General features: G+C 43.0%; 1 protein-coding gene across 2 annotated transcripts in view; it reads right to left on the minus strand.

The window, feature by feature from the left end:
• LOC115133132 (Krueppel-like factor 12) overlaps positions 1 to 2,776 on the minus strand; it is a 155,942-nt gene extending 153,166 nt beyond the window's left edge. The window contains exon 1 of one of the 2 annotated variants that reach the window (XM_029666091.2): positions 2,605 to 2,767. The gene's annotated coding sequence lies outside the window, so the exon portion shown is untranslated. Of the gene's footprint in view, positions 1 to 2,604 lie in introns of both variants that reach the window. The other variant, XM_065026695.1, reaches the window with a different exon arrangement.
• Between the last annotated feature and the right edge of the window lie 7,050 nt (positions 2,777 to 9,826).

The following is a 9,826-nucleotide window of genomic DNA, read 5'->3' on the forward strand; positions in this document are numbered from 1 at the left end:
TTTTTGTAGTACTACTTTAGGACCTTGTTGTAATGTTTTGGTGGAACATTTGTATTCTGTATTGGCTTCCTTCTTTTCACTCAATTAGGTTAGTATTGTGGATACATCCTCAGTTTTCTCCTATCACAGTCATTAAACTCTGTAACTGTTTGAAAGTCACTATTAGAATCATTGTGAAATTTCCTCTCCGGCAACTGAGTTAGAAAGAACACCTGTATCTTTGTAGTGACTGGGTGTGTTGATGCAACATCCATAATGTAATTAATAACTTTTTTTACCCATCTATCAATAGCTGCTCTTCTTTGCGAGTCATTGGGAAATCTCCCTGGTCTTTGTGATTGAATCTGTGTTTGAAATTCACTGCTCGACTGAGAGACCTTACAGATAATTGTATGTGTGTGTGGGGTACAGAGATGAGGTAGTCATTCAGAAATCATGTTAAACACTATTATTGCACACAGAGTGAGTCCATGCAACTTTGAGACTTGTTAAGTACATTTTTACTCCTGAACTTATTTAGGCTTGCCATAACAAAGGGGTTGAATACTTACTGACTCAAGACATTTCAGCTTTTCATGTTATATTAATTTGTAAAATCTTTAAAAAACATAAATCCACTTTGACGTTATGGGGTATTGTGTGACAGTGACAAAACAAATCACAAAAACACAACATTTTGGTGAAAAAGTCAAGGGGTGTGAATCCAAAAGGTGTGTACAAGGGGTGTGTATACAGGCTCCTGAGTTGCACAGCAATCTAAGTCACTACAGACCCTGGTTTGATCCCGGGCTGTATCTCAACCGGCCATAGGGGTGAGTCCCATAAGGCAGCACACAATTGGCCCAGCATCGTCCGGGTTAGTGGAGGGTTTGGCCGGGGTAGGCCGTCATTGTAAAATAATCATTTGTTCTTAACTGACTTGCCTAGTTAAATAAAGGTTAAATATCATTTCAAAAAAATGTAAAATACGGGAAGCTGTATCGGTGTCGCCGGCGGTAGCTAGTAACGTGGCAATTTGTTTTACTCCCAGGATTATACTTCAAGTAGGACAGCAGACTACACAAGGAATAACTAATATTGGTAGCCATCTAGACGTCACCATGATACAGTCTACTCAATGGGGAGAGCACGAACTGCAACCACACTGGGACAGTGTCCTTAGCCGTCACAACGATGTGATTCGGTTCACCTGGCTCTCGGCTGCGTAACATACGTCATCATTTTACAGGCCGGGAGTGTCCGCACAGCCTCTCCCCCTTTCCATTTGTTTAATTTAAACAGCATTGTTAAATAATGTCATAGTATCAGCTAAACCTTCTCACTTCAACAGTACTATACAAACATTTGGTGGCACTGAAAGAAAGGAACATGTGAGTTTGGTCAAATAATATGTGTTATTGTTTAAGCTTATATCAATATTTTATTATATAGTTAACTAGGGTTTGAAGTAGGTGTACAGTATCTACAGTAGCTGTCTTATTTGTATTTGTTCAGTGCCTCAATGTATTTCATAAACAGTATTGGATATAGCTGTACAGATTCCTGTCTCGAATCAACCCAAGATGATGAAACCTGAAGAAGGGACAAAGTGCTCGACAAGGTGGCCCAGAGGAAGCAGCTGTTTTCAACCCCATTGCCTCATTCTTCCAAGAGCTTACAGAGTTTGAATGACGACCTCTAGTGAGGTAAGTACACACACGACACAAGCTTGATATGTCCCTTGTCACCTGTCTTTTTACCTACAGAGTAACAGCCCCGGTGCTCTCTGTCTCTCATTCTATTCTTTATTTTTCCAGGCTTGTCATAGGGGTGAGAAGAGCTGTCAAATCAGAACTGAGGAGGATTGTTAGGGAGCCTCATAAGGAACACCTGATGCTGTGCTGACTTCTCTCTCTCCTGGATGCTCTCCTGCCCAAACTGTCCCGTTGTGTTTTACTGCCTCTGAATCCCCTTACGCCGAATAGAGTTGCCCCTGATCGTAGATCTAGAATTGTACCCAATCTCTCGCTCCCCCACACCACCCACATACAATATAGTTTTAAAATAAGTGTTGTAATGATGCTCTTATTTGGTTACACATGTTAACTGTTACTTCTATTTTCCATTCTGTTGTTCATTTGCAGTTCATTTTGTTACCAATTTGAATACATTTATTTTATGTACAAATGTATTGTTTTCCTACATTTACTTTTCAGTGAGACTTGCCCTGTAAATTTACAGCATAACCCTGGCACCTGAGTTGCCAGTTCAATGCTGTAATTTTGCTTTACAGCAGAGAAGCTGTAATATATTTCACGTTACTAATCTCTAATAATAAAACATTACAGCATCCCTGCTATAAATTTACAGCAGAGATGCTGTATGCTGTAATATGTTTTACAGTAAGGAATATAGTACTGTACATTTACAGGGAAAAGTTTTACAGTGCACAATGGCACACACGGGCAGCCAGGCAGTGTGCAGTATGTAGCTAGATGACCAGGAGTTGTCATAAGGTTGGACACAGCAATGACAGTTGAACCACACACACACAATCCCACAAGCATGACAAATGAGAACCACAGCATGAGATGAACAGAAGAAGGAGGAAACGTTTCCACAGACCTTGTCAGAAGCTGCAGAGCCGTAGAAAACGGTTTTCCCTTCTCCAGTCCTCTCTCTTTTGCTCCTCTCTCTCTCACTCCTGCGTGTGCAGCTCCCTCCCCTTCTGTCTCTCAGCTGCTGAGCTCTTGCAGTTCTCAGGAAATGAATGGGGAGCTGCACAGAGAACTGTTGTACTTGCAAATGACTTAGCTTGCCCGCCCCCATCACATGATCTGCTAAATGTAGGGTGGGCCAGTGGGTGGAGGCTTCATAGGCAACGGGAAGACAATATACTCTAGCTTGAACAGCATGCATCTAATTACATGGGGCCCCTCGTGGGAGGTTTCCGACGCATCCGTCCAGGCAGGCAGCTCTCTCTCTCACTCTTTGCCTTTCTCTCTCTCCCTGCCTCTTTTTCTCTCTGCCTCTCAGGGCTGGGGGTGATCACTGGAGTGCCTCCCCATTTAAAGGGACAATCAGCAGTTGCTAAATTCATTTTTGGACTTTTAAATTAATGATATGTACCCATTGATTCGTATAAATGCGTCATGAGCACAGTTCAAACAACAAGCTCTCATAATCTCAATGCAGAATTAGACGTTCATCCACGTTCTCCAAACGTGAAATGTCAAAGCTGCTCCAAACCTCAAAATTAGAAGTGTTTTTGAAGCTCCTGCTGCTCCGTATCGTTCCAAAAGTCAAATTTCAAAAGTAAGGGTTAAGGTTTGTGATATGGTTAAATCATAACGTTTAGGTGCTCATTCCAAATTGTTACGGTAAGGGTTAAGGTTTGGGATAGACTTACAACCATAAATAAAAAACAGTGTTCATTGCTGAGATCAAACACACAACCTTCTGATCAAAGTCATGGGATTATGGCTATCCACCACCTCTGCCATTCCAGCATTCTACCAAAACCCTAGTCTACTTGATGGTAGCAGCGCTCACAGCAGTGCTCACTGTTGCCCCTAGTGACCAGTTTTGAAGGCAATGTATAGCCCAAAAACATGGTTAATTAAACCTATACTTTTGATATCGTGGATGGTCAGTTCTTGCATCCATAGCCTTTGAATTTGAGAATGGTTATATTTCTGCAGCCCCATCCCTCCACTTTTTACAAAAACTGTGGTGGAGAAGATGCTTTGTTATTGTTTCAACTGCAGATTACTGCTTTAAAAGAGAAACAGAGAGTAGAAGATAGGAGAGAGAGGGGATAGTGAAGACCCATCCTACTAGGCAAAAACTGGGGGAATCAACGCTCTTCCCATGTAATTTCAGCAGCAAAATTCAATGTGATGACATTGAATCAACCTGGCAAACTGATTGGATTTTTTTTTAAATTGATTTTTTCTTTTTTTTTTAAATACAGTGCATTCGGAAAGTATTCTGACCTCTTGACTTTTACCACATTTTCTTATGTTACAGCCTTATCCTAAAATTGATTACAATTTTTTTAAATGTATTTTTACAAAATAAATAAAAAACACCAAATGTACATAAGCCTTCAGACCCTTTGCTATGAGACTCACAATTGAGCTCAAGTGCATCCTGTTTCCATTGATCATCCTTGAGATGTTTCTACATCTTGATTGGAGTCCACCTGTGTTAAATTCAATTGATTGGACATGATTTGGAAAGGTACACACCTGTCTATATAAGGTCCCACAGTTGACAGTGCATGTTAGAACAAAAAAATCAAGCCATGAGGTCGAAGGAATTGTCCGCAGAGCTTTGAGACAGGATTGTGTCGAGGCACAGAACTGGGGAAGGGTACCGCAACATTTGTTTTCCAACAGGACAATGACCCAACACACCTCCAGGCCGTGTAAGGGCTAATTGACCAGTTGAGATGGTTTGGGATGAGTTGGACCGCAGAGTGAATGAAAAGCAGCCACCAATTGCTCAGCATATGTGGGAACTCCTTCAATAAGTTGGAAAAGCATTCCAGGTGAAGCTGGTTGAGAGAATGCCAAGAGTGTGCAAAGCTGTCAAAGGCAAAAGGTGGCTGCTTTGAATAATATAAAAAATATTTTGATTTGTTTTACACTTTTTTGGTTTCTACATGATTCCATGTGTTATTTCATAGTTTTTATTTCTTCAATATTATTTTACAATGTAGAAAATAGTAGAAATAAAGAAAATACTTGAAACTTTTGACCAGTACTGTAATTTAGATAAGTCCCTCGCTGTCCCTATAGCAGTAAATACTTTTTGTTATTACGTTTGGTGTTTGAAGTCTGCCCTTCTTCACCCAAATTAACATTTCTACCCCTGGGGAAGCGTTTAACTTCTCTAGGGTAGGGGACAGCATTGGGAATTTTGGATGAATAGCGTGACCAAATTAAACAGCCTGCTACTCAGTTCCAAAATATAGAATATGCATATTATTATTACATTTGGATAGAAAACACTCGGAAGTTTCTAAAACTGTTTGAATGATGTCTGTGAGAATAACAGAAGACCTGAGAAAGAATCCAACCAGGAAGTGGGAATTCTGAGGTTTGTAGTTTTTCATCTCTTGGCCTATCAAATACACAGTGTCTATGGGGTCAAATTGCACTTCCTATGGCTTCCACTAGATGTCAACAGTCTTTAGAACCTTGTTTGATGCTTCTACTGTGAGGTGGGGGCCAATGAGAGGGGAATAAGTCAGAGGTCTGCCAGAGAGCCACGAGCTCAGTCTCGCGCGTTCAAGTGATAGTTAGCTCTGCTCCATTACATTTCTACAGACAAAGGAATTCTCCAGTTGGAACATTATTGGGGATTTATGTTAAAAACATCCTAAATGATATACAGTGGGGCAAACAAGTATTTAGTCAGCCACCAATTGTGCAAGTTCTCCCACTTAATAAAGATGAGAGAGGCCTGTAATTTTCATCATAGGGACACTTCAACTATGACAGACATAATCAGAAAAAAAAAAAAAAAATCACATTTTTAATGAATTTATTTGCAAATGATGGTGGAAAATAAGTATTTGGCCGGTTTATCTCAATACTTTGTTATATACCCTTTGTTGGCAATGCCATAGGTCAAATGTTTTCTGTAAGTCTTCACAAGGTTTTCACACACTGTTGCTGGTATTTTGGCCCATTCCTCCATGCAGTGATGTTTTGGGGCTGTTGCTGGGCAACACGGACTTTCAACTCCCTCCAAAGATTTTCTATGGGGCTGAGATCTGGAGACTGGCTAGGCCACTCCAGGACCTTGAAATGCTTCTTACGAAGCCACTCCTTCGTTGCCCGGGCGGTGTGTTTAGGATCATTGTCATGCTGAAAGACCCAGCCACGTTTCATCTTCAATGCCCTTGCTGATGGAAGGAGATTTTCACTCAAAATCTCACGATACATGGCCCCATTCATTCTTTCCTTTACACGGATCAGTCGTCCTGGTCGCTTTGCAGAAAAACAGCCCCAAAGCATGATGTTTCCACCCCCATGCTTCACAGTAGGTATGGTGTTCTTTGGATGCAACTCAACATTCTTTGTCCTCCAAACACGACGAGTTGAGTTTTTACCAAAACGTTATATTTTGGTTTCATCTGACCATATGACATTCTCCCAATCTTCTTCTGGATCATCCAAATGCTCTCTATCAAACTTCAGATGGGCCTGGACATGTACTGGTTTAAGCAGGGGGACACGTCTGACACTGCAGGATTTGAGTCCCTGGCGGCGTAGTGGGTTACTGATGGTAGGCTTTGTACTCTGGTCCCAGCTCTCTGCAGGTCATTCACTAGGTCCCCCCGTGTGGTTCTGGGATTTTTGCTCACCGTTCTTGTGATCATTTTGACACCACGGGGTGAGATCTTGCGTGGAGCCCCATATCAAGGGATATTATCAGTGGTCTTGCATGTCTTCCATTTCCTAATAATTGCTCCCACAGTTGATTTCTTCAAACCAAGCTGCTTACCTATTGCAGATTTAGTCTTCCCAGCCTGGTGCAGGTCTACAATTTTGTTTCTGGTGTCCTTTGACAGCTCTTTGGTCCTGGCCATAGTGGAGTTTGGAGTGTGACTGTTTGAGGTTGTGGACAGGTGTCTTTTATACTGATAACAAGTTCAAACAGGTGCCATTAATACAGGTAACGAGTGGAGGACAGAGGAGCCTCTTAAAGAAGAAGTTACAGGTCTGTGAGAGCCAGACATCTTGCTTGTTTGTAGGTGACCAAATACTTATTTTCCACCATAATTTGCAAATAAATTCATTAAAAATCCTACAATGTGATTTTCTGGATTTTTTTTCTCATTTTGTCTGTCATAGTTGAAGTGTACCTATGATGAAAATTACAGGCCACTCATCTTTTTAAGTGGGAGAACTTGCACAATTGGTGGCTGACTAAATACTTTTTTGACCCACTGTACATCGTTTGACATGTTTCTAAGGACTGTAATGGAACTTTTTCACTTTTCGTCTGCTGCTAGTGACCGCGCGTCATGGGTTTGAATTGTGTACTGAATGCGCTAACAAAAAGGAGGTATTTGGACATAAATGATGGACATTATCGAGCAAATCAAACATTTATTGTGGAACTGGGATTCCTGGGAGTGCATTCTGATGAAGATCATCAAAGGTAAGTGAATATTTATAATGCTATTTCTGACTTCTGTTGACTACACAACATGGCGGATATCTGTTTGGGTTGTTTTGGTCTCTGAGAGGATTATTGCATGGTGTGCTTTTTCCGTAAAGCATTTTGAAATCTAACACAGCAGTTGCATTCAGGAGAAGTGGCTCTAAAATTCCATGCATAACAGTTGTATCTTTTAGCAATGTTTATTATGAGTATTTCTGTAAATTGATGTGGCTCTCTGCAAAATCACCGGATGTTTTGGAACTACTGAACATAACGCGCTAATGTAAACTGAGATTTTTGGACATAAATATGAACTTTATCGAACAAAACATACATGTTTTGTGCAACATGAAGTCCTTTGAGTGTCATCTGATGAAGATCATCAAAGGTTAGTGATACATTTTATCTCTATTTGTGATTTTTGTGACTCCTCTCTTTAGCTGGAAAACTGGCTGTGTTTTTCTGGGACTTGGCTCTGAACTAACATAATCGTTTGGTTTGCTTTCGTCGTAAAGCCTTTTTGAAATCGGACACTGTGGCTGGATTTACAACAAGTGTATCTTTAAAATGGTGTCAAATACATGTATGTTTGAAGAATTTTAATTGTGGGATTTCTGTTGTTTTGAATTTGGCACCCTGCAATTTCACTGGCTGTTGACGAGGTGGGACGCTACCGTCCCACGTACCCTAGAGAGGTTAAACATTTTATTCCAATGGCGTCCCCAAGGGCAATAAAGATTTGTTATTACCTTTTGCGCTTTAAGTCTGCCCTGAGGGCACCAGGTGATCTTGACCCAAACTAACATTACTGCCCCTAGGGAAGCACTTAAACAGTGAATGGTTGCTCCAAGGGCGGTTAATACTTGTTATAACTTTTTGCTCTTAAAATCTGCCCTTAGGGCACCAAGCAATCTTGACCCAGCCTATCATGACTGCCCGTGTGGAAGCGTTTCAACAGTGCATTAAAAAGGATGCCCCAATGACTTTTCAAAAAAGTATATTTTTTGCTTGAAGTTTACCCTTATGATGTCAAGTAGAACTCGGAGAGTTCATCAATGAGCTTGATGCCTTGATAAGCTCCTTTCCTGAGGATGGCTCACCTCTCACAGTTCTGGGCGACTTTAACCTCCCCACGTCTACCTTTGACTCATTCCTCTCTGCCTCCTTCTTTCCACTCCTCTCCTCTTTTGACCTCACCCTCTCACCTTCCCCTTCTACTCACAAGGCAGGCAATACGCTCGACCTCATCTTTACTAGATGCTGTTCTTCCACTAACCTCACTGCAACTCCCCTCCAAGTCTCCGACCACTACCTTGTATCCTTTTCCCTCTTGCTCTCATCCAACACTTCCCACACTGCCCCTACTCGGATGGTATCGCGCCGTCCCAATCTTCGCTCTCTCTCCCCCGCTACTCTCTCCTCTTCCATCCTATCATCTCTTCCCTCTGCTCAAACCTTCTCCAACCTATCTCCTGATTCTGCCTCCTCAACCCTCCTCTCCTCCCTTTCTGCATCCCTTGATTCTCTATGTCCCCTATCCTCCAGGCCGGCTCGGTCCTCCCCTCCTGCTCCGTGGCTCGACGACTCATTGCGAGCTCACAGAACAGGGCTCCGGGCAGCCGAGCGGAAATGGAGGAAAACTCGCCTCCCTGCGGACCTGGCATCCTTTCACTCCCTCCTCTCTACATTTTCCTCTTCTGTCTCTGCTGCTAAAGCCACTTTCTACCACTCTAAATTCCAAGCATCTGCCTCTAACCCTAGGAAGCTCTTTGCCACCTTCTCCTCCCTCCTGAATCCTCCTCCCCTCCCCCTCCTCCCTCTCTGCAGATGACTTCGTCAACCATTTTGAAAAGAAGGTCGACGACATCCGATCCTCGTTTGCTAAGTCAAACGACACCGCTGGTTCTGCTCACACTGCCCTACCCTGTGCTCTGACCTCTTTCTCCCCTCTCTCTCCAGATGAAATCTTGCGTCTTGTGACGGCCGGCTGCCCAACAACCTGCCCGCTTGACCCTATTCCCTCCTCTCTTCTCCAGACCATTTCCGGAGACCTTCTCCCTTACCTCACCTCGCTCATCAACTCATCCCTGACCGCTGGCTACGTCCCTTCTGTCTTCAAGAGAGCGAGAGTTGCACCCCTTCTGAAAAAACCTACACTCGATCCCTCCGATGTCAACAACTACAGACCAGTATCCCTTCTTTCTTTTCTCTCCAAAACTCTTGAACGTGCCGTCCTTGGCCAGCTCTCCCGCTATCTCTCTCAGAATGACCTTCTTGATCCAAATCAGTCAGGTTTCAAGACTAGTCATTCAACTGAGACTGCTCTTCTCTGTATCACGGAGGCCCTCCGCACTGCTAAAGCTAACTCTCTCTCCTCTGCTCTCATCCTTCTAGACCTATCGGCTGCCTTCGATACTGTGAACCATCAGATCCTCCTCTCCACCCTCTCCGAGTTGGGCATCTCCGGCGCGGCCCACGCTTGGATTGCGTCCTACCTGACAGGTCGCTCCTACCAGGTGGCGTGGCGAGAATCTGTCTCCTCACCACGCGCTCTCACCACTGGCGTCCCCCAGGGCTCTGTTCTAGGCCCTCTTCTATTCTCGCTATACACCAAGTCACTTGGCTCTGTCATAACCTCACATGGTCTCTCCTATCATTGCTATGCAGA

This window comes from Oncorhynchus nerka, linkage group LG1 (assembly GCF_034236695.1).
Source record: "Oncorhynchus nerka isolate Pitt River linkage group LG1, Oner_Uvic_2.0, whole genome shotgun sequence".
Taxonomy (NCBI): domain Eukaryota; kingdom Metazoa; phylum Chordata; class Actinopteri; order Salmoniformes; family Salmonidae; genus Oncorhynchus; species Oncorhynchus nerka.